Source organism: Vicia villosa, linkage group LG3, assembly GCF_029867415.1.
Source record: "Vicia villosa cultivar HV-30 ecotype Madison, WI linkage group LG3, Vvil1.0, whole genome shotgun sequence".
Taxonomy (NCBI): domain Eukaryota; kingdom Viridiplantae; phylum Streptophyta; class Magnoliopsida; order Fabales; family Fabaceae; genus Vicia; species Vicia villosa.
The window spans coordinates 205,160,192-205,186,907 of record NC_081182.1 but is presented as its reverse complement, the minus strand read 5'-3'; the positions used below and the strand labels follow the sequence as shown (position 1 = coordinate 205,186,907).

The window sequence follows — 26,716 nt, the reverse complement described above, 5'->3', positions numbered from 1 at the left end:
CATATTTCAAATATTAATAAATTTCAATTATGTAATAGTGGTAGAAGAAGAATGTTCAGATTAATTCCATATTCAGGTTTCGAGAACCCTTAGTTCTCGTATTAATTCCATATTGCTTACACAAAAAAAAAAAAATGTTCAGAAAACTTACCATTATTTGTACATACTATCTTTGAAAGCAAAACTCAAGAATGTGACATTCTGATACATATTATGCCTTTGAATTTCCATGATAAATCTCTAACTTCCTTCTGTTCTTGACATAGAGTTGTCTCAATGGTTTTAATTATTATGTCATCATTTCAAATGAGCACTTTAGTAAGCTACAACATATGATGTATTAACAAAATGTAGTGGAAGTGATATCAAGAGAAACAGAAGAAACTTGAATTAGACTCTATAGAAGTTTTATGCTTGACAAAGCTTTTGACATTTAAAATGAACATAGCATAGCAAATGCAGAGAGCTATGTACCAAAATACAATTTAATTCAACAACTGCTAAACATAGCTGACATCATTCAAGAACTGCTAAACATAACTCATAACTGGTAAACATAGCTGACATCAATGAAAAATATCAGTACAAAGACATTGAGAACTGAAGACGACCTATTATATCATGCAGTGGCCTCTTTGAAAATGGACTGTTAGTTCAATTTTACTTTAACAACAAAACTGAAAACTGGACAATTAACGTTAAACATTCCAACTCCACCATAAATAAGGAAAAAACATCAAACATTTAAATAAATAACTTCAGCATGTCTCCATCCGGAAACGTCTGCCAATTGGATCGGCTTACATAGACTCGTCAGTGTCACTGTTCAACATCAAATTCAAACAGAGTTTTATTATTATGGCAAATAAAAAATTAATAAAAAAATTGAACTCATGGGTTGTACTTACCTCATTTCCTCTGCCCCAATCAAATGCTGGTCAATATCGTCAATCCTCACAGAAGGGATGTGACTAATTGTATGCCAAAGTTCTCCTCCCTCCTTTTGGTACTTCTCCTCAAGTAAGGGACAATCTTCAATATCCAAACGAGAAATGGAACCCCACTCCTCTGGCAAGTGCTCAAGACTAGGACAATTGACAATAGATATCCGACCTTCAGATTTGAGGTGGAGAAAACCCCACTCCTCTCTCGAAGCTATCAATTTAGGACAATTAGATATTTCAAGATCGGTCAAGTTGGAAGGCCAACCTCCCATAGGAAAACATTCTAATTCTGGACAATCATGGATGCCTAGATTTTTAAGATTGGTGAACAAGTGTAGTGAAAAAGGCAAGGAGGAGTACTGCCATCCTGTTATTGAAAGTCTCCAAAGAGAATTATAACAACTCAAATCCAAAGAAGGACATTCTACAAAGTCCTTGAAATCCAACTCCAACACTTCCAGATTGGGATTGTTGATTAAATGATCCATGGGGAACTCAACATACTAATTTCCATCAACTCTGAACTCTTTCAAGCTGGATGACAACTCATTTATCAAAATCTGATTACAACTCTCTACATTTAACTCTATGATATTATCTCCATTGTGAATTGCTACGTCCAACATTTTGCAATTATAAATCGCTATCCTTTGTAAGGAAGGGAGGTGTAGAGGCAATGATGCCCTTTTCAATTTAGGACAATCAACTATATCAAGATTGGTCAAGTTAGAAGGGAAACCTCCCATGGGAAAACATTCTAATTCAGGACAATTAGACAACTCTAGATAGTTAAGAAGGGTGAACAAGTGTGGGGAAAAAGGCAAGGAGGAGGACTTCCATCCTCTTAATGAAAGTCTCCTAAGAGAATTATAACAACACAAATTCAAAGAGGGACATTCTACCAAGTCTTTGAAATCCAACCTTAACACTTCTAGAAAGGGGCAGTTGATTAAATGATCCGAGAACTCAACATACTGATTACTACAAAGGACTAAGCTTTGTAAGCTGGATGGCAACTCATTTATCAAAACTTGATTACATTCCCGCAGATTTAACTCTGTGATATTATCACCATTGGGAATCGATACATCCAGCATCTTGCAATTAATAATCTCCGGCTTCTGTAAAGAAGGAAGGTGTGGAAGCAGTACCCTTTTCAATTTGGGACAATTTTTTATAAAAAGCTCTGTAAGTAAAGGAAATCCTTCAATACATAACCATTCCTCCCAATTCTTCATTCTCTCCAAACTTAAAAATTCAAGAGACTTGAAGTTATTGTTGGAAAACTCTTTTTCGATGATCTTTATTCCATGACAGCCTGAAATATAAAGCTTCTTGAGATAGGGGATCTGCCCAAGTGGTGGCAAATGGGAACATAATCCACAGTCCTCCAGTTTAAGATATACTAAGTTGGGTAAATGACAACCACTTAGCCAATTTGGAAAGCTATTACCTCTGTACTCTCTGATGGTGAGCTTCTTCAAGTTACTATTTGGTTGAAGAGCCTTCAAGACAGATGCATTGCTTTCAACAATTGATCCATCCATATCTTCTCTTCCGCCATCAAATCTCATCTCTATTTCTTCTAAATAATCCCTATCTTTCAAACTTCCAGCTGTAACATCTGTAGGATCAATGACTTTACCCAACCCTTTAATTTGAATTCTTCCACGAAGATGATTTAGTTTCTCCAACTCCTTAAAATCAGATCCATTCTTCTCTTCCACTATAAAATAAGCCAAGGTCTGGAGATTGCTTAAACTTCCTATATTCTTTGGCATCTTCTTTAAAGAATAGGGAAGTTCAAGATGACGTAAATTGATGAGTTTAAAAAAATTTGATGGGAGCTCAGTCAATTTATCACAGCTATACAACAAGAGTGTTTGCAAATTATATAGCATACAAATAGTGTCAGGTAACCTTGAAATTCTGGTAAAAGAAAGGTCTAGGTAACGCTGAAGCTTTAAACTTCTTATCTCCTCAACTAGCTTTGAGAGAACACACCCATTGAATGATAACATTCGCAAATATTTTAATCTTGAAAACATATCACGATGCACATTGTTGTTTATCAATATAGAATGCTAGGCTTTTAGTAACAGACTGCGTAGTCCTTTAAGCTCACAAATTGGCTCTGGTATTTTATTACCACATGTACCACTAATTGGAAGAGAGTGAGACCACCTAATGTGACGTGTTCTTTCAGGGATACCTTCCGCATTAGATGTGTCCATTCGCATACAAAATTCTCCCGACATTGATTTAGCTAAATCATTGACAAGGTCATGCATGTCAAAATAAGATTTAGCCAAATCATGCATGTCAAAGTTATAGTGGGTTGATTTTTGGAAAAATGAAATTGCCTGAAGATCACCACCAATTTCATTACCCAACTCTTCTTCACTTTTTTCTTGTCTGCAACACTTCAACAAACCTTCAGCCATCCAAAGCTTGATTAATTCATCTTTGTCAAAACGAATACCTTTGGGAAATATAGAACAAAAAGCAAAACAACGTTTCTGATTGGAAGTTAGATTATGGTAACTCAATCTCAGCACTGGGTTAATGTTGTTGTCCCCATCAGATAAACGCCACAAATAAGTGCCAAAATGTTGTTATTTTGAGTATATAATTGTGGCACTTATCGATTCTATTCATTCCGTTTTTGTAATAAAATCCCCACTTTTGTGTATATATTCACATTATTTAGTTTTTATATGTTTTATATACCGTTTAATAGTTTTTCCTTTGTTTTTATAGGTATTCATGCTTATTGGAGCCTCGAGGAATAAAGTGTCGAAGGCACGGCTCCGATTGCGCGATTTTGGATCAAATAAGCAAGATTTGTGCAGAGACCGCCGCTGAGCGGCGTGTAAGCGCGCTTTCCAGGGGCGAACCAATTTTCCTGGCCGCTAAGCGGCAGCTCTGGCCGCTAAGCGGAGGCCTGTTTACTGTTCTTGATATTTTTGTAATACGTGTAGTCCGCTCAGCGAAGTTTGGCCGCTAAGCGGCCGTAGCAGAAATTGTGTTTATATTTCTTCATTTGTAACATTTCTAGGGTATGGTTTTGGAGAGTTTTTGGTTCCAACTCCATCATTTTCATTCTTAGAGTAGGATTGGCTTAGAAAACAACACCGGGTCATGCACTTGGAAGATCGGAGGTGGATTTCTCATCAACCGGAGCTGACAACCCGCGAGATGTTTGGTTTATCTCTTCTATTCTTTGTGTATTTCTTTTGTGTTGGGTTTGTTTGTATAGTTACTCGAATCTTATGTATATTTACCGATTATAATGTTATATTTAACTTGCTTTACGAATCTGTGTTGATGTTATCCTGGATTTTTGCTCTATGCTGGGGATTTGGGTTGCTTTAGAGATAAACTTCTTGAATCCTTATCTAGGATGATTATCTGTTGGTTCTGAACTCTAGAGATAGATTTAGAGCTAGCATTCACTGTTTGTATCTGTTCTTAATGCTTTCGTGTTTGAGCGGCGCGCGAGAGATCGCCGACGCAAGAATATGGATGTTCTCGTGACTTTGCGTTAGAGATAACCTTAGTTGTGAGATGATCTCGTTTGTGCTCCAGAGATGGACGCTTATGTGAGAGATACGTGATGACATAGATGAGTATCGTAGGTTGATTATAACGGGTTGGTAAGTGTATGTTTGTGAAGAGTGAATATATTTACATTCCTGATAAGTTATTTCTCTTCTAAGAATGTGTTTATTCTTTTCCTGTCTATATCTTTGTATACTTTTTGCTCATTCAATCCAAAGCTCGAAACCATAGAAACTATTGAATGGCATCTCTCCATCTCTGTGGACGATAATTCCTGGATCAATATGTCTAAATCTTTTTTGTTGCTTGCCCTATACTGCATTCAACAACATGAGAAAATATTTACTAGAGAAGTAGAAATTAAGAAACATTAGAAAGTAAAGCAAAAATAGCTTGAAAATGAAAATGATTAATATATAAAATTAAGAGAATGAGAGAGTTACCGAAGCTTGTTTTCACTTAATGAGACTGAGATCAATCACCAAACAGAGAGAATGTTGAATGAATGAAGGAAGAAGTGGTTGTAGAAGAGAAGCAAAATGATCAACCATGATGTTGATTTATTTATTATTCAATCTTCTACCACTTGCACTCTGTTCACAACATTCATCACTATGACATATAAGTTTGATAAAAAAAACCATTTACTACTTGACTTGTTTATGCATATTAGGTGTGGATTTGAATTTTATTTATTTATGAAATATAGAAAGAGTGAGGTATATGTAGGTAAACCCTTTTAAGAAAAGTGGGTATTTTATTTAATGTGACATATGCCATATACCATTGTGTATTGACAAACAACATCAGTGCTACATTTTGGGATTTATTTGATAATTGTCTCACAGGTTCAAGGCAAGACGATATTGAAATGATTTTTGGCATCATCTTGGCACTTAAACAAGATCAGAGAATTCACAAAACAGCACAAAATGAAACTAGTGTTGTTACAGGCAATGCATAAATTTGTTAATAAAGGTGACCTATATATTCGTTTTGGTGATGATTATGTGTTGTTAAGAGAAAGAGAGAGAACTTTTATCAATGATAAAAAAAAAAGTTAATAATTTTTGTGAAAGATAGATGATAAGATATACATACGACATATTTGGCAATATATTTAATAACTAACAATGAAATAGTTATAGTGCTAATGAAGATAAATGATGGTTTTGAAAATGAAGAATATTAATTCATGTAAAAGAGTAATAATTGGTTACACTTGAAGTCAATACAGACAAATTGAGAACTGAAGATGGCCTATTATGTTATGCAGTGGTTCCTTTGATAATGGATTGTTAATTCAATTTTACTTTAACAACAAAACTGAAAACTGGACAGTTAACATTAAAAAGGGACATAGAGGATCATTTTATGAATAGACAAAATTCCAACTCCACCATAACTATTGGATTTTATAAGGAAAAATCAATCAAACATCCACATGTAAAAAAATGATTGTAATCGAGAAGATTGTTGATAATCAGCCTAACTTTTGGATTCGATTTTCAGAGATGCAATCAAAAAGATTGTTTGATTGTTCGATTTTGAACCTTTTGAGTGACAGATGAGCATATCTTAGGTTTTGGTTTGATTGTTTCCGTTGGGGGACTACTTCCTTCACGTAAAGCTGAATCATCATTGGTTGAAACATGTCATCACTCGACTGATCATCTGCTCCAATGACACGCGTGATACTCAAATCATGTATCAGCAACTCCCACATTGCTTCAGTTACAGTTATGGACGACATCAGTTCGCCACCAAGAAATAATGCAGTAACTGCCGAAAGCTTTGAAATTCAAGTTCTGCAATATTCTCACCACATTTTTCCTTCAATTTTTTCACTGTGTAGCATACAATATTCATGGGAAGGTATCCTTCAGCATACAATACAAGGCCTTCCATGAAAGGGCCGTTTCAACCATTTCTTGACTGTAACGTAATCAACAATCTTCCTGATTGCATTTTTGAAAATCGAATAAAAAATGATTGCATCAGTTTTGGTAATCAGCATACATGCAAAGGCCATATAAGTATTCCAATTCCACCATAACTATTAAATTTTATAAGGAAAAAACAATCAACCATCTAAATAAGTCACATAGACTTGCCACTGTTCAGCATCAAATACATAGTGTTTTATTATTGTGCCAAATACAAAAGTTAAGAAAAAATGAACACGTCGATTGTACTTGCCTCTGACAAAGATGTCATTTCTAGCCCTCAATTCAGAAAATAACCATTGAAGCCAATCACGGATTTTCTACCAAATTTATCCTTACACCTAAATAATTATGCAATATTTTGTATATGGTTTTCTCAAAACTGATGAAGCATAATAATAGACACCACTAAACCAGATTTTAACAAAGCAACAAAACAATTGAAGGTAATGCTGTACAAAGAATGGTCACAAGATAGTTAAACATTTACCAGTATTCACAAATCAAGCAATTGTTGAATCAATAGAATGTGAAAAGTTGGTTTATGTAATGGAATTTGAAAAGGTGGTTCATAAATCACAACAGAAAAGTAGAAAATAGTTTCATTTATTTACGCATATGGTATGTCTTGGCATGTAAGAAAGAGGTTGTACTTGCCTGCGGTAACATTTCATTTCTATTGCTCAATTCAGTCAAACTATGAACACCAAAGGAATATGTCTCCTTCCTTTTGGTACTTCTTCTTAAGTAATGGACAATTACAAATCTCCAAATAAGAAGCACCGAGATTTTGTGCTAACTGTTAGGTAAAGATTGTGTTACTATAAATATCCCATAATCATTGTCAGTAATATGTCTTTTTGTTTCTATATTTATTCTAAAGCAGAAACACACATAACTCATAACTGTGATACATAATTGACAGTAATGAAAAATAACTAGTGTTATGACTTATGAATAATCTATTAAAATAAGACTTATCTAACACTTGTGAAAGATAGATGATTAGATATACTTGAATTAGACTGTAGAAGTTTTATGCTAGACAAAACTTTTGACATTTAAAATGAACATAGCATAGCAAATGGAGAGAGCTATGTACCAAAATACAATTTAATTCAACAACTGCTGAACATAGCTGACATCAATGAAAAACAACTATTATGCAGTGGCCTCTTTGATAATAAACTGTTAGTTCAAATTTTCCTTAACAACGATAATGAAAACTGGAAAATAAACATTAAAAAGTGACATAGAGGATCATTCTATATAGGTGATATATAATAGACTGTCTTCCAGCTCCTCCATTCTTCCAATTGGGTCAACTCGAAAAAAGTGATTTGACTGCTGCTCCTTCTGTTGAATACCGTCAATCTTCACATTAGGGCTGTGACTAATTGTATGCCAACGCTCTCCTCCCTGCCTTTTGTACTTCTCCTTAACTAATGGACCATTTACAATCGCCAACATTATAAGAGAGTTGAATAGACTCTCCTCTGGCAAGCCCTTAAGTAATGGACAATCTCTAATCTCCAAATAATTAAGGGAACCACACTCCACTGGCAAGTGCTCAAGACTAGGGCAATTAAATATTCCAAGTTTGATCATGTTGGAAGGGATACCTCCCATAGGAAAAGATTCTAATTCTGGACAATTAATGATGGAGAAATACTTAAGATTGGTGAACAAGTATAGTGAAAAAGGCAAGGAGGAGGACTTCCATCCTGTTACTGAAAGTCTCCAAAGAGAATTATAACAACACAAATTCAAAGAAGGACATTCTACAAAGTCCTTGAAATCCAACTCCAACACTTCCAGATTGGGATTGTTGACTAAATGATCCATGGGGAACTCAACATACTGATTTTCACTAAGGACAAACCTTTTCAAGCTGGATGGCAACTCATTTATCAAAATATGATTACAATTCTGTAGATCTAACTCTATGATATTATCACCATTCGGAATTGCTACTTCCAACATTTCACAACTATGAATCTCTATCCTTTGTAAAGAAGGGAGGTGTAGAGGCAGTGTTGCCCTTTTCAATCCGGGACAATCATTTATATAAAGCTCTTTAAGTAAAGGAAACTCATCAATACATAACCACTCCTCCCAATTCTTCATGCTCTCAAGTGTAAGAGATACTAGGTTAGGTAAATGACAACCACTTACCCAATTTGGAAAGCTATTACCTTTGTACTCTGTGATGGTGAGCATCTTCAAGTTACTATTTGGTTGAAGAGCCTCCAAGAAAGACACTTTGCTTTCAACAATTGATCCATCCATATCTTCTCTTCCGCCATCGAATGTCATCTCTATTTCTTCTAAATGCTTCTTATCTTTCAAACTTCTTGTTGTAACATTGGTAGGATCAATGACTTTACCCAACCCTTTAATTTGAATTCTTCCACGAAGATGGTTTAGTTTCTCCAACTCCTTAAGATCTGATCCGTTCTGCTTTTCAACTATAAAATAAGCCAAGTTCTGGAGATTTAGACTTCCTATGTTCTTTGGCATCTTCTCTATAGAACAGGGAAGTTCAAGATGACGTAAATTGATGAGTTTGGAAAAATTTGAAGGGAGCTCAGTCAATTCCATACAGCCACGCAACAAGAGTGTTTGCAAATTACACAACATACAAATGGTGTCAGGTAAGCTTGAAATTCCAGTAAAAGAAAGGTCTAGATAACGCAGAAGCTTTAAATTGCTTATCTCATCAACTACCTCTAAGAGACAACAACCATTAAATGATAACATTCGCAAATATTTTAGTCTTGAAAACATATCACGCTGCACTGTGTTGCTTATCAACATAAAATGATTGGCTTCTAGCAACACACTTCGTAGTCCTTTAAGCTCACAAATTGACTCTGGTATTTTATCAACATGCCTACCATTCAATGGAAGAGACCACCTAATGTGACGTTTCCTTTCAGGGATACCTTCCACCTTAGCTTCATCCATTCGTATGCAAAATTCTCCTGACACTGATTTAGCTAAATCATTGACAAGGTCATGCATGTCTAAGTAATTATTTTCAGTTGATTGTTGAAAAAATGAAATTGACTCTAGATCACCTAAAACTTCATTACCCAACTCTTCTTCACTTTTATATGTTTTGCAACACTTTAGCAAACCTTCAGCCATCCAAAACCTGATTAATTCACCTTTTTTAAGTCGATAACCTTTGGGAAATATAGAACAATAAGCAAAACACCGCTTCTGATTGGAAGGAAGATTATGATAGCTCAATCTAAGCACTGGGTTAATGTTGTTGTCCTCATCTACTAAACGCCACATATCAGTCTCCAATATCTTCATCCATTCATCTTGAGAGAATTTTTTTCGTAAGAGTTGGCTTATTGTTTTTACTGCTAAAGGCAACCCTCCACACTTGTTCACTATCTTCTTGCCAATTGATTCAAGATTTGGATATTCACGCGTGTTCTTTCCATGAAACGCATGTGCCACAAATAAACTCCAACAATTTTTTTTTTCCAATTGTTGTAATTTAAATATCTTTGTGGAATTCAGGACATGTGCTACATCCTTGTCACGTGTTGTCACAATAATCTTACTTCCAAAAGATCCATGATTAAAAGGAAGTAGTAACTGCTCCCAACATTCTGCATTCCCATTCCATATGTCATCTAAAACAAAGTATTTTTTTCCTGTTAGTACGTGTTGGAGTCTTTGTTGAAGTAAATTGAGAATAGATTCATCGTCATCTGCCGGAAAATGAAATGACTTGAGAATAGCTTTGGTGAGTTCAACAACATCAAAAGATTCAGAAACATAAACCCATGCTTTAAGCTCAAAATGATCCTCAATCCTACTTTCATTGTACACGAGCTTAGCAAAGGTGGTCTTACCCATCCCTCCCAGACCCACTATGCTAGATACCGGTGTTTGGTTGTCGCTACCATTGTTTGAAAGTAAAAATTTGACCATTTCATTTTTCTCATCGTCCCTACCATATATGCGGGATGCATCCACCAAATATGAAGTTGGCAGTCTTTCTAAAGGTTTTGAACTGACTCCGACTTCATTCCGAGCCAAAGATCCACTTTTCAATTCCAACACATCTTTTTGCTCATCAAGATGTTTTAGATTCTTTAGCAATTCTTTGACTCGAGATTCAAATGGATTAATAAAAGCTGAAACATAACCAAAATAGTTGTTCCTACTGGTAGTATGTTGAGATTCAGCTCTCATCTTCTTCAATGGTGCATCAGAAGCAATCTCATCCAAGAGTTGGTCAGCCTCATACATAGCATGTTTAACATCGCCAAGCCATTTCTTGACGTTTGGGATTTGGTATTGTTTAATCTCTGCATCATCCAACACTTGGTTGATAGACTCTAGTGTAGACTCAAGTTCCTCCACCAACTTGTCAAGCTTGCCTCTACGGAAATAGTCAGTGAAATTACTTGAAGCCAACCTATCAAAAAACACTTGAAAGAAGGACGAAAGAAATGCTCCAGCAACAAGTTCTGTCATGATTTTTCTGTAACACAAAATAAAGGATTTGAGATTAGTGTGATGGACAGTGATGAAAGGTTTTCTGTAGTAATTGTTATGTAGCAGTAGAACACAACAGAAACAGTAGCATTTAGTGTTGGAAATATTATATTATTCTCTTTGCTAAAATATAAACATAGATGTTGTTACTGTTTTTCTCTCCACAAAAATAAAATATTGTACCACTTTACTAATTTTCTCAAGTTTTAGCAACATTGCCATTGGTTCATAGAATAATAATGAAAAAGCCATTCATCAATTCACTTAAACATGAAAAATATTTTACTTATATTACAAGCCATTACTAAATTCACTTAAACATGAAAAATAGATTAAGGATAATATATTGTATAACGTTGACCATTTTATATATTTACTTGGCCTAATTGTTGTTAGATTTGAACTCATACTTCAATTACTCCTCAATTAACAGGTTTTATGGTTCTTCCAATACTATCTCGAGGCCCACTCCGTTAATTTTTAACCTCTTTAACATTGGTAAGGCTCCTCTTGTCAAAGATGACCTGACACTTATCTGGGGTCGCCTCTATACCTTTCTTAGTTAACATAAAACCTAGAAACTTGCATGCTTGTATGCCAAAGGAGCACTTAGTGGGATTTAGGTACATGTTGTAGTTTCTGACTGACTCCAAGATATCTTCCAGGTTTACTATGAGGTTCTTTCCTTCTGAAGTCTTTGCTATCATGTTAAGACTGTAGACCTCCAAGTTAAATCTTATCTAATTTGATAATACTTCAGCCCATGAGTCTTTGGTAAGTGGAGCATGCATTCTTAGTGCAAAATATTACAAACAACAACTTTATTCATAAAAATATCATTAATAATTAGTTACAAAAGAAATTCTATTAAAAACTTTTAATCTTTCAACAAAATGTAGAAGTATTTTTTATCAGTTTTATTTCTCATATTAAAAACATTGACAATATACACTATTTTTAAAGTTAGTCTCTATTACCTTACAAAATTAATTATATTTTTTAGTTATTTAAATATTTGAGATTAATATTAATTTTCGAAAGAAGAAAGTAATATGATGAATGGATTTGAAGTTTGTACCTCCCTATTATGCTTTTATATTCTCAAATTTAAGGTGTGGCTAATTTTTATTTAAATATATTCAAATAATTTTAGTTTTATGTTTACTTATAATAATGAATAAATATATTTTTTTAATAAAAAAACAAAAAATCAATTAATTTAAAATTGAATTTAATTGTAAATTTAAATAAAAGTAAAAAATTAATATTTACAAATGAGAGAAATTAATTACCCGTAAACATATGAGGAGACTAAAATCTCTCCGAAAACCTGAAAATGAGAGGTTGAAAAAGTAAAGTGGAATGAGAAAAGATTTAAACTTTAAAGGGCACACAAAGTATATGATTGATAGAGATGAAGTTTAAAATGGAAGAGAATGAAAAAGAAATAGAAAAATGATTGATCAACGTGTCTTCCTACACCATGCAACTTCCCAACACTTGTTAGGAAAGGAAGTGTGTAAGACTTTATCATTGACTAGAAAATTATAGATGATGATTAATGGGTATGGATGAATAAATAGAATTTTGTATATTTTTTTAATAAGTTAATAGTTGGAATTATATAGGGGATTTTTCAATAGACCCGATGAATCTCTTACCCACCGTGTAAATTTTCAATTTTGCTCCATGCTTTCGTAGATATACATCCGAAAGCATTTTTTTAAAAAAATTTGTTTCGTTCCGTAGATACATCTACGGTTTACGGAAACGTTACAAACAAAGTTTTGTATAGTTCAAATCCACTTATTTCATTTCAGCAATCCTTCCGTAGATGCATCTACGAAACATGTTGAAAACAGAGTGTTCCGTAGATGTAGCTACGGAACAGTCTACTATATTTTCAAATCATGTTCATTCAACTCCAAAACTCAATTTTTATTACAAAAATGTAAAATTAAAGTAATGCATTTTAAAGGCAATAGTAAATGGTAGACAATAAAAGTTGCATCGTATAAATAATGTCGGTCATAATGGCAAATACATCATTAAAGTAACATACATAAATAAAATAGAGATACAAATATCAAAAAAACCCACAGGCATCACTATTGTGTGTCAGACATCATCATGCGCCTCTCCTCTGCCTCTGTCCCCACCTCCGCCTCTACGTCCACCACACCCTCTGCTGGCTCTGCCTCTAGCGTCAAGTGTTCCACCAGTCCTGACATGATGTCTACTATATATAAATGCCTTCTCTTCCAGCCTAATCATAACATCCATCATACGCCTCTGCTCAGACCACTCAGGGAATAAACCATCTACAATGGCTCCCAAGCCCGTGTCAACTATTTGACGACATCGAGGAAGAAGATCTTGAGTGTGGTCCAACTCAGCCTGGTGAGTCCGCAGAATCTCCTCGTGGGCTGGTCTGGAAGGATCTCCAAGTGCAGCGAGAAGCATGTACGAGTGTGACACTCTGTAGTACCAGGTGATGTACCCCTCGACACAGCTCTAGTCGCTCTTTTCTCTCGTCGCCTGAGCCTCCTCATGAACCTTGTAATGCTCCCATTCTGTAAAGACCTCTCATTTAACTGCTGACGGGTCATGGCGATAGGAGTATGTTGCACCCTAAAATTTTCCCTCATAATATTTATTTCTAACTGGCTTATGGCTTTACAATTAATTTGCATTTTTAGATCATCTAACATGTCATGCATTCATCAATAAACTTGATATTGAGATCAAGGTGAGTTAAAGCCAAGGGCCTCACATGGTTTGGAAAATGGATCCATTGGAGTTTCTTTCCTCATAAGTTACTGAGTTGATTCATCGAGGGGAATTATGTCGCATGTCATCAATCAAGGGTCTCACCTCCGTTGCAAGTTATTGGCTTAAGGCCATTTGAAATATTAAGATATTGAGGTGCAAGGGTGGAAAAGTGAATCTTTGAACATCATGAATCATTTGCAAGTTCGAAAAAGAAATTGTCAAAAAAACATTTGCCAAAACTTTGACTTATGGCCAAAGTCAACCATGGGGGTTGACTTTTGACCAAAGTTTTCCTAAAGGGGGCTTTTCAAGGTTTCAATCCAAGGTTCCTAAAGAGATAGATAGTAAAGTCTAATTTGAAAGCAATAACAAAATATAAATTGTTGAAATCTGATGGGCCTTCACATTTGCTATCTCACCCCTGAGGCCCGTTACTACACGTTTTATTTTTGCTAGGGAAACTATAACAAAAACATGCTTCTGGGCCATGCCATGCATCCTCCTTTGTGGCCCATCACGTCTCCTTTGTGGCCTATCACGTCATTCTTGGCAAACTGAACAAAAACAATCTTGGGCCACCAAACTCTTTTGGGCCTTTCCCTCTGGGCCCTGCGCCTAATTGCTTACTGCACCACCAGTTTAATTTTGCACCCCCTGGGCCCATGTAATTTTCTTATTAGAATTAGTTTTTATTTCATAATAAAATCCAATGAAAATATATCTTTTTTTCTATCATTTTTAGACCTTTAATATATATTTTTGACATAAAAAATTATCAATATAAAAAAGATAGTATTTTTTGCCCATTTTTATACTATAGTTTGACTTGTTCTATTTCATGCTCTTGTACAATTTTCATGTGTCTTACTTATTTGCTTCAATTATGACTTTAATTTCCATGTTTCCTTAAATCCCAACTTTAGGTAGAAACCATGATAACATTAGGATCTAGAAATTCTCATTTCAACACTTAGGCTAGTTACTTCATTTAGGCTAGTTTTCTCATTTCCTTTTTCTTTTCAACATTAAGACATTTAATCAATAAAGAGGCGAATCACACTTCACTAATAGTGGGAGAGAAATGAGTGGGATTCATTCCCTAATCCGTTTCTCAATCACTTAGTGGGAGAGAAATGAGTGGGATTCATTCCCTAATCTGTTTCTCAATCCCTATATAATGGGAGAGAAATGAGTGGGATTCATTCCCTAATATGTTTCTCTACATACACTCTTATGTGATTCAATTTGCAAAGTAATTCCCCTTAAAAATCACCAATCAAAAACATTTAAAACATCTAATAAAGGTTCAAACTAAAACAAAGTAATGAAGTGGTGCGAAGCCTTGTATTGGGTTTTGTTCATCATGAAGTTACATAAAAAACACAAACCAATATTCTCTCTTCTCTCTCTTGCCTTCAAGGCATTCTTTCCTTTAATCGGATATGTTGCTTCCTTTCGATCGCAGATGGGTAACGCATAAGACTCCACTCATCGAGCTGCTATCCTGATGCTAGATTGCGAATGTAACTTCGTCCACTAAAAAACACAAAAACAAACTAAAAGTTTTGAGCCGAACTACGGCGCTCTGATTCCTGAAAAGGATACGTAGGCATTAGGTCGCGGGGCCTAAGCGAGCACAACTATTTATAATCCTTATTTCCCCGTATTTCTTTTTCTTTCTTTTGCATGCATTCCCTTTGCATTAAGCTTTAGATTTATAGATAACACACTCTTAGAATAGAACAAACATAAGTGGACCCTTTGGAGTACCACAGACGTGAGGGGTGCTAATACCTTCCCCTTGCGTAATCGACTTCTTACCCGATCTCTAGTCGTTAGACCTTTTCTTATCCTTTACTTAGTCTAGGTTTTCTGATATTTGTTTCCCTTGGTGGGATAAATATATTAGTGGCGACTCTGTTGTTCATATTTTCGCGAGCGTGCGACAGAGTGAATACAGTATGGTCGCGAGGTATCGTCTGTGCGTAGTCAAATTGACGCATGACGCGCTCTAGAAGATAACAAACAATAATGGTCGAGCTGGAGGCCAACCATCCAGAATATAGTGTTATCTCATCAAACGGAACCATCTCGCATTGCTTAGTATAGAAGTCATAATGTACGCCATTTGCAACCATGCAATCAAATCCGTGCCTATAAGAATCTGGCACCTAGTTCCCTCTGAGGCGGCTGAATGCAATGGCACGCGACATGAGCTAAGTGTAGGTAGGCACCTCTCCCGGGCCAATAATGTCTGGGAAGTGTTGTAGTATCCAAACTTGAAAAAAAACACGGTTATTTTAATATACTATCAATATATATATATATATATATATATATATATATATATATAATAAGAGCCTCCTGTGCCGCAAGAGAAATCATTTATAAACATCAGATGCATACATTATTTAAGAGAAATTAATTTGTCAACCTTAAATTATACCTAGCACTCCCATTTTTTTATTTAAGTTTTATCCTTGATGAGATATACATAAATTTTCTGACAACATTTTTGGTAGGAAGTTCGAAATTTCCGGTACAAATCCAAATTTCCGATACACCCTTGCAAATTTCCAGTAGTTCATTTTGAAATTTTCAGTTCAGCGAAAATTTCAAATTTTTATGGCTTACCGGAAATTTCGAATATATTGAAATTTCTGATAAGTTACTTATTTAAGTTTTTTCAACGGTCGAGATTTTTCCGACACTTTTGGATGATTCTGATTGCACCGACACATTTGTGTGGCTTAGAATACATCACCATTTTAATAAATACGGGCATATGTTATAGAAAAAAACCATATCACAAAATGTCTCTTCCTCAATATTTGACTAATGTAAGCGTGTTTTTCAATGGCTACAAACTGCTTTTCAAACCAAGATTTTAAATGACTCTGAATCCTTTGCCACCTTGGAAGAAACGCTGAATAATTTGCTGTCTGATTCTGATAACAGAAGGGTGACAAAGGTCGAGTTTCGAGAGGATTGGATTGATACAAATGGAAGGGTGAAATACAACCTAATTGAGTTGAAGAATGATGAAGATGTGAAGGCCATGTGGAAATCATTTCACCGTAGGATAACTAAATGTCTGATCGAGTAGGATGCGAAGATCCGTTGACGATATAATGAAGTGTCTGAAACGTCCAGAGTCATTCGAAAGTGCCTAGGTTTTCATGTTTAGTTGTTTTAGGGTTATGTTTGTTGTTCTATTTTATTTTATGTTCATCATCGATTCGAAACATGTAATCGGCAAAATATTATGCAATAAATAAGATGCCTCGGTGTCACAATCTATATATATATATATATATATATATATATATGATACAACAATAAACCCAAATCTACATAGGCCATCCACGGGCTACATCGACTAACCTAGCTAAACATGTATATACCTCACCATTTGGGTTAACAAAACCCATGAGACTATCTAAATGAACTACAATGAACTGCAGGCATCTGTCCTGATCACCTGCTGGAACTGGTGGTGGCTCGAAAGATACCCTGGCACATGAAGGCCCCAGAACATCAGATGTTGCAATTGATGGTATGACACGAGGGTGTGATACCGTGTAAAACCACTCCAAGTATCTATCCTCGCATTGCCCAGGATGCTGAACCTCAAAGACTTTATCCATGATCTCACGGGGAGCTGAGGATGTGGGTCTGAAACCATCTATCGATGCCACCATATGGAATCGCTGGCACTACACGAGGGATGCCCTGCACATAACCATATTGGCGTAGACACCTCTCAGGCAAGTGTCTAGCCACATGAGTCTCCCATCTAATATGCCCTAAATACAAAGTGGATACCTCAAATGGACGATGAGGGCGATGAGATGTATACGGTGTCCAGATGACATCCTCTAAAGTCAGTGCATCTAGCCTCCTCATGTACTCCATCAAACCACCTGGATGGGCTTACTTGCCATTATATCTCCTTGCACATGGATTAGATGTCGGGACACGCTGGATCTTTTCGCTCACAGATGTGAGGGAAATTCTCGTATATCTGACATTGCATAAATAAAAAACCATCCAATAAATAAAACCAAATAACTAATAAAAACCATCAAATAAAATATAGTATATGTAACGCCCGGAAATATAAGTAGATGCTTAATTTGGACATTTGTGACGTTTATTGGAATTTTACCGTTTTTGGAGTTGTCTCAGTCGGTATTAGTTCGGGATGGCGGACTAATATTTAATTGAAGGTTTTCATATTTTTGGTACTAGAAATATTATTAAGGTAATATTCTGCGTTTTGGGGTTTTTCTGAGCAATTGATTTTGGACCGGAAAGTGAGATATTTTGTGTGTGAATAGTAAGTAGAGGGGGGAGATAAAAAAGAGATAAGAGAGATAGAAAGAAAGAAGAAAGAAAAACAGAAAAGGAAAGAAGAGAGAAAGAAAGGGAAGAGAGAAAGAAGAAGAGGAAAAGAAGAAGAGGAAAAGAAGAAAAAGTGGAGATTGGTGGTTTTTCATCCGAATCGAGTTCCGACCGTCGCTATAGTCGGGTAAGAGGGTGAATCTAATTTATCTTGAATGTATGATTCTTATAGTCTTGTTTTTGTTCTTGTTCTTCTTGTTCCATTTCCATGGCTTGATTGAGTTTGATGAAAATGTGAGGTTTTGAGAGAGATTGATGAATCAACCATGAAAAGTTTGATGTTAGGTTATTTCTATGGTATGTATGTGTTGTATTGATGTTATAATGATGTATAGCTGTTAGAGTAATGTTTATAAGAGTTTGGTTGGTGGAAATGGTGATTTTAGGGTTTCTACGAAGCTTAGGTCGACTTACACAGGGGTTTGCGTCGACCTATGCAGCCTAAAAGGCAAAAATCTGCGTTTTCTGCTGAATGCATCAACCTATTGGATCAGCATGCGCATACCCGAGGGTGGCAGGAGTTCAATGCGTCGACCTATGTTTTCCATGCGTCGACCTACTGCGTTTTCCATTTTTGACAGATTTTGTAACGATCATAACTTTTGATCCGTAGTTCTGATTTTGTCGCCGTTCGAAGCATTGGAAAGCTAAGGCAATAATCTACACTAAGATTTAATGAAATGATTCATATGATGTAGTCTCCTATTATTTTTATTAGGATTTAGTGGTAGAACTAAGTAGGGTTAACATATGAAGTATGTTTGTGTTTTCCAAACTTTGAAAAGTCGTGTCTTTTAACTTGGGCGTTCATTTTATGTGTCGTTTGAAACGTTAGGAAGCTATTTCCATGCTCTATATGATGATGTAGGGTGTAGTAGTGGTTGGTTGACTTTCATAAATGGTTTTGTGAACTAGTGCATGATAAATCATGATGATGTGTTGTGTGAATGTTAACGTATTGGTACGAGGTATGTGATTAGTTGTCGATAACATGAAACCATGTTCATATGTGTTATGTATTAATGAATGTTCATTCTTGATATGTGGCAATGTTTGGTTGTTTGTTGTTAACATGATGTGTGGTCTTATGGCAAGTAATTGTTGTTATGAGAATGATGTATTATCATTGTTGAATTGTTGTTATTACAACTTGTTGATGATGTATTGATGAAGTTGTTGGCCGATGGCCAATATTAATTTGATGTGTATAAGTGTGTTATACGTTCATCTATGCCGATGTGGCCAGTATGTTTTGACGGTGAATGTGTGTTGTATGCTTATTAATGCCTGTGTGGTAATTATGGTGTGATGTAATTGATAAAGATGTTATTAATTGGTGATGTATCCTTTTGGATAGAATATGAACGATGTAACGTGAGTGTATGATCGTGTTATATTGTTGATGAGGTTGTTGTCATGTAATAGATTCATATATTTGCGCATCATAACATTTCAATACGTTAATGGCGGAATGCTGTTAACAGATGGCCTGCAGGCATTGGTTACCAGTAGGAGCTTAATGCTCGGTAACGGTATATTAGCCTGAGTGGCAAGAGGTCATCAGTGGGAGCTACATGCTCGATGACGACAGCCTGCGGGCTTCCTGAGTGGAACAAAGTCCCAGCATAATGCTCGGCAAGGGTCATCAGTGGGAGCTACACGCTCGATGACGACATCCTGCGGGCTTCCTGAGTGGAATAAAGTCCCAGCGTAATGCTCGGCCAGGTGTATTTGTCATAATGACAAGGAGGAGTTTACTCTGGATTTGGTACCACATGCATATGCATAGTCGAGTCTCATTCATCATTGTCTGTCTTTATAATTTATGTTATCATTCATGTGTCGCATTACTTATATATCGATTGTGGTTAAATGAGTGGATTACCTTGTTGTATGATTCTTGATGATACTTGTTGGCATTACTATATTTATCATGCTTCTTCATTATAAATTATATTCTCACCCTTCTGCTGATTTGATGCTTGAGTGGCATCCTGCAGATTAGCCGCTTTGGGAGTCTTTTGGAAGAGGTACTTCTCTAGTTGGTCTTGTCGGTTGCTCTGATACGTAACACCGGGGAGTCGGGAGTCTGTTGTTATTTATTTGTATATGACTCTTTTGAACATGTCTATGTGATGATGTGCTGATGTGTATTGTAAACACTTTATTTTGGAAAACTCCTCTTTGAGATTGAGAACTATACGTACATTTTTATGTTCATATCTTCCGTGTGTTATGTATCGTTTTATAGGCAGGTGTTGTATGCTTTTGGCATCGTTGATGGCCGTTTGTTTTCTAGGTGTTTCTTGGTTACTTGGTGTAACATCCTAATTGTGTTGTATGAAATTTTAATACTCTGATATTTTCTTGCCTAAATGCTTTGGGTAGAATTGGGGTGTAACATTAGTGGTATCAGAGCAGGTCGGTCTATCCGGCCAGTGTTGTCTAATGTTGTTTAATTCCTCAGTATGTGATAAGTGTGTGGAGCACTGTCAGTACTTGTTGTGCCTCTAGTCGGTTGTATGCATGAGTGGTTTGAAGCTTAGTGGGGGAGAAGATATGTTTCTCGGATATGTTTCAGTTGCAAGATGTTAGTATGCTGCTGAGGGCAGCAGTACTAGTGTTGTTGGAATTTGTTGTTTTCTGAAGTGAAGGTGACTTGGACTTAAGACTTTGGTTGTTAATCAAGTTGGAGTGTCTCGGAGTAGATTTTGGTTATTTCTAAAGAATGGAATTTAGAAAGTTGTGATGCTCTAACGCTACTGATGGACTGTGAAGTTGTTGTTTGAGTAGCCTTGTGTGAGGCGTCGTTGTTGGATCAGTGATTAAGGAAAGTATTGTGGTAGACCTTGTTGTAGGATTTTTGGTAAGTATTTGAGACGGCGGTAGGAGTTGTTGATGTTGTTATAAGTGTTTTGGTACATAGCTACCGGACGTCGGTGTTAGCTGGTTCAGATGATCTTGAGAGATTTGTGAATTATGGAATCATAGTGCCTCTGTGCTATGAGCAAAAGTTGGAAAAGAATATTATTAATGTTGGTACTGATAGTTTATACTCTATTATGATTGTCGGCTACCTATTGACAAATTGAGAACTTGATCACCCCTAATCTCTTGTTGATAGTAGACGGGATCATATTGGACGTGATAGGGTTATCTGGCTTGTTTGATGATATTGGAAGTGAATGAGTCGGTCCAAGGTGGTACGACGTTGTTTATGTTGTCGACGACTTTGGATGTTCTTGAGAAAGAGCAATTGTGGGAATTGCGGATAGTTGCGCATTTGTATAAGTGTTTCTTGAAGGTTTAAGTGATTCATCGTCGAAAAGGGGAATTCCGTCTTAGAGTTCTGTTTGAAGGATTTAGTTCCTAGAACTATTGTTGTGTCGAGGGTTCCGTATCGGATGCCAACTTCTGAGTTGAAAGAGTTGAGGAGTCAACTTAAGGAATTTCTTGAGAAGAGGTTTGTTCGTTCGAGTGTGTCGCCGTAGGGTGCATGTGTTTTGTTGGTTAAGAAGGAAGGTTCTATGAGGCTTTGTGTCGATTTTAGACAATTGAGAAAAGTGACAATTAAGGAAAAGTATCCACTTTCGAGGATTGATATTTTGATGGATCAAGTTGGTTTGAGCTTGTTTGTTTTGCAAGTTTGATTTGAGGTATAGGTATCATCAGTGTGAAGATGATCATGCTAAGTATTTGAGAATTTTTTTGTCCATGTTGGGAAGAAGAAGTTGTTTGCTAAGTTTCCTTATGTGAGTTTTTCGTTGAGTGGAGTGAATGTTCAAGGGTTTAAGAGGAGGTTGACTATCACTCCTATTTTGATTTTTCCGGATCTGTTAGAACTGTTTGTGGTGTTTTAGGATGTTTCTTTGTTGGGTTTGCAAGAAGTTCTAATGCAGAAAGGGGTAAGTGGTGGTTTATGCTTTTATGCAAGTTAAGATTTTTGAAAGGATTTATCTGTCACAAGATTTAGAGTTGGCAGTTGTTATTTCTGTTTGGGAAATTTGAAGGCACTAATTATTCGGATCGAGATTTGTGTGTGTAAGTGACTACAAGAGTGTGAAGTATTCGTTTGATCAGAACGAGTTGAATATGAGAAACCATCGCATTTGTCTATGTCGATGATTCGAGTTTTGTGACTGTTGAAACAATTGTGAGATTTGAGTTTGGTTTGTGAAGCGACTTCTTCGGGTGTTGAGCTTTATATGTGAAAGCTTACTTATGGTATTCTTGATGAGATTAGAAAAATGTCATGGGATGTCATGATCAAGTTTGTATTCCTAATGTTCGGATTTGAAAAGAGGACTTTGGATGAAGAGCGTCGTAGTGATTTGAGTATTCATCCTGATGCTACTAAGAGGTATCAAGATTTGAGAAGGTCATTTTTAGTGGCAAGGTAATGAAGAAGGATATGAAGGGATTTGTTTATTTGTGTTTGACTTGTCAGAAGTCGTCTGGTTTGATGTAACTGTTATCCATTCTTAAGTGGAAGCGAAATAACATTTCTATGGATTTTATTTCTGGTTTGCCGAGGACTTCGAGTAATTGTGAGGTGATTTAGGTTATTGTGGATATATTGACGAAATATGCTCACTATATTCAGATAAGAATGGATTAACCGATGGAAGTACTTGCGAGTTGTATATTGGTCAGGTTGTTTGTTTGCATGATGTTTCGTAAGGTAATGTTCAGATTGAGATCCGAGGTTTATTTCTGAAATTTTGAGAAGGTTCGCAAAGTACTTTGGGTACGAAGTTGCGTTGATTTTGGCGTCTCATCCTCAAACGGATGGTCAGACTGAGAGGACGATTTGGTCACTTAAGGATCTATGAGGGCTCGTGTTGTGAAACAAGGATGTGTTTGGATTAGCTTTTTGCCTTTGATCGGATGATACAAAGACTTTTGTCTGGTGTGCGAGCTGATACAGCAGATTAAGAGGTTGAGTCTGTTAAGAGAGAACAATGAGTTTCTGGTGAATACTAGAAAGAGCTGGAAGTTGGATACGAAATTGGTAAATCTGTTTGTTGGGGGAAATCAGAGTGCACATCGGAAGCGTGAATGACGTGGTTCGTATGTGTGTGTATGAATTGTTAGAGTTCAAATTTTGGACAGTGGACGTGGTAGGAATGATAAGACCACCAGATGTGTTGGTTACAAGTTTGACTGCTATGTCTTGGCATGGTTGTTTGGATGTTGTGCAACCCGGATGTTGGTATTCTAGTTTTGTTGAGGTTGTTCAGAAGCTGTATATGTCATGGAACCTTATGTCCTTATCTTGGATGGTGTCTCGTTTCCATGGTGATGGTTCGAGTGCATGTAGCTAATTCCTTTGATGGGGGATTACGGGTGTGTTGTCTTTGATGATGGTAACAATTCGGTTGCGGTTTGGTTGACAAGTGCATTGTATGGGCATTGCATCTTGTTCTTGTTGGTTGTGTCTTGGTTATTTCTTGAGTTTTGGTGTTAGTCAATGAGTGTATTGTATGGACATTACATCTTGTTGTCGTTGTTGTGTTTTGGTTGTTTTGCTTTTAGCTAGGGTGATTCGTTGTTTGGTGCCGATTGTGTCGTTGCTTTCATGGCTTGATAGTTGGTTAGTTGGATGCGAGAGCGTATCCAGGTTTGTTTGCGTTTGGGATATTTCCGAAGACGGAAATCTTCTAAGTGGGGGAGAGTTGTAACGCCCGGAAATATAAGTAGATGCTTAATTTGGACGTTTGTGATGTTTATTGGAATTTTACCGTTTTTGGAGTCGTCTCAGTCGGTATTAGTTCGGGATGGAGGACTAATATTTAATTGAAGGTTTTCATATTTTTGGTACTAGAAATATTATTAAGGTAATATTCTGCGTTTTGGGGTTTTTCTGAGCAATTGAGTTTGGACCGAAAAGTGAGATATTTTGTGTGAGTGTGAGTGAAATCTGTTTTTTCTGCACAAGTTTGAAGATGAGTGGAAGCAACTTGAATACCAAACATCCAGTTCTTGATGGCAAAAACTGGATTATATGAATGATTCAAATGCGTGTATTATTTGATGCTCAAGATGTTCTAGATCTTGTCACTGAAGGATATGCTCCGATTGCAGCGGATGCAACGGAAGAACAAAGAAAAGCGCAGAGAGAAACAGGGAAGTGAGATCAGAAGGCATTGTTCTTCATCCATCAGTGTGTGGATGTGAATGTCTTTGAGAAGATTTCTGATGCTATGACGTCAAAGGAAGCGTGGGATATACTGGTCAGGTGTTACGGTGGTGACGTATCACTGAAGAAGGTGAAGCTTCAATCCTTGAGAAAGCAATATGAGAATCTCAACATGAAGAGCAATGAGAAAGTTCTGAGTATATCTCTAGAGTGATTTTGATCACTAATGAGATGAAGGCTTGTGGAGAAACCCTTTTGGAACAAGTAATCATAGAGAAGGTATTGAGGTCACTTACTCCTCAATTTGATTATATTGTTATATCTATTGAACATTCTAAAGATCTGGAAATCATGAGAATAGAAGAGTTGCAAAGCAGTCTAAAAGCACAAGAGTTGCGTCTGACTAAAAGAACTTCTAAAAGGGAAATTGAGCAAGCTCTGAAAGCTTCTTTTGTCAAGAAAGACCAGAAGCATTCTTGGTCAGAGTCCAAGAATAGACGTGGTGATAAATTCCAGAAGGAAGCCTCAACTTCTGATGAGAAGAAATATCAGAAGGGAAAGGAGAAGAAGAATGTTCAATGTTACTGTTGCAAACAGTTTGGCCATTTTGCTAGAGACTGTTTGGCAAACAAAGGAAGGAAATTAGAAGAAGCAAACATAGCCAGAGGTGATTCAGATGTTTGTCAGAGTGGTGGTATATGGACACTGGGTGTTCAAATCACTTAACTGGAAACAAACAATGGCTGATAGATTTTGACTCTGAAAGGAGGACAAAAATCAGATGTGCTGATGATAAGTACCTTTATGCAGAAGGTATGGGAAATGTCAAAGTTAAAGTGAAGAATGGAGAGACTATTCTGATCAAGGATGTTTGGTATGTTCCTGGAATCAGAAGCAATCTGATGAGTGTAGGTCAGCTCATTGAGAAAGGTTTCTCAGTTGTTATGAAAAACAATCTCTTGAAGTTGTATAATTCCAATCAGAAGTTGATTATGCAATTTGAATAGGGAAGCAACAGAACATTCAAGGTGAATGTAGGAACAGCTGAAACAGAGTGTCTGAGTGCTGAAGGCTCAGAAGGTGATAGTAAGCTGTGGCATAAGAGGTTGGGTCACTTGAACTATAGAAGCCTGGGGCATCTAAGTTCTAAGAAGCTTGTAAATGGAATTCCAGAGATTGTGAAGCCTGAGAAGTCATGTGAGGTATGCATGAAAGGAAAACAACCCAGATTGCCATTTATATCAGAAGTTGCTCCAAGAGCAAAGCATGCTCTGGGAGTAGTGCACTCTGATGTGTGTGGACCATTTCCAGAACCTTCACTTGGAGGAAATAGGTATTTTGTGTCTTTTGTGGATGAGTTCACAAGAATGACGTGGGTAACACTTATCAAGTTTAAGACTGAGAGGTGTTCACAGAATTCCAGAAGTTCAAGGTGAAGGCTGAGAAGCAGAGTGGTCAAAAGATAAAGATTCTCAGAATGGATGGTGGAGGTGAATATCACTCTACAGAATTCCAGAAGTTATGTGATGAAAATGGAATTGAGCATGAGGTTACTGCTCCTTATACTCCTTAACACAATGGTCTAGTTGAACGAAGAAACCGTACTTTGCTTGATATGACGAGAAGTATGATAAAAGAGAAGAAGCTTCCTCACAATCTTTGGGGAGAAGATGTTGCTACTGCAGCATATATGCTCAACAGGTGTCCAACAAAGAGGTTGAAGGAAATTGTTCCTTTAGAGAAGTGGACTAAAGAGAAGCAAAGTGTTAGTCATCTGAAGGTTTTTGGTTATGTGTGTTACAAACACGTTCCAGAAGCTAGAAGGAAGAAGCTGGATGATAGGAGCAAAGTGATGTTATTGGTAGGGTACCACAGTACAGGTGCATACAAGCTCTATTGTCCAGAGACTAACAAAGTTGAAGTCAGCAGAGACGTCATTGTGAAAGAATCGGAAGTTTGGGATTGGAGAGAGTCTCAACTAACTTCTGATGTAGAGATAACTTTTGAAGAAGAGTTAGAATCATAAGATGAATAATCTTCTGAAAATGAGTCAAATAGTGAATTTGATTCTGATCCAGATTCTGATGATGATCCAGAGTCTAGTGGTAGTCATGATTCTGGAAGGGAAAACTCTGAAGATGTAGAGTCTGGAGGACAAGCTTCTGGAGATGATAATGAAGGGGGTGACTCTAGAGGTGGTGACTCTGGAGTAGTTGACTCTGAAGTAGCTCAAAGGCCACAAAGAGTCAGAACTATACCTAGAAGGTTTGCAAATTTTGACATGTTGCAAGACACAGAAGTTGACTTAGAGGGAGATGTCATTCAGTGTGCCATGTTAGTAGACTCTGAACCAGTGGGTATTGAAGAAGTGCTTAAGAAAAAAGTCTCGCTGAATGCCATGAAAGAAGAACTTGAGGCTATAGAAA

The 26,716-nt window shown here is 36.5% G+C and overlaps 1 pseudogene; it reads right to left on the bottom strand.

Annotated features, from left to right (window-relative positions):
* Positions 1-503: 503 nt before the first annotated feature.
* LOC131659778 (putative disease resistance RPP13-like protein 1) lies at positions 504-11,013 on the bottom strand (annotated as a pseudogene).
* Between the last annotated feature and the right edge of the window lie 15,703 nt (positions 11,014-26,716).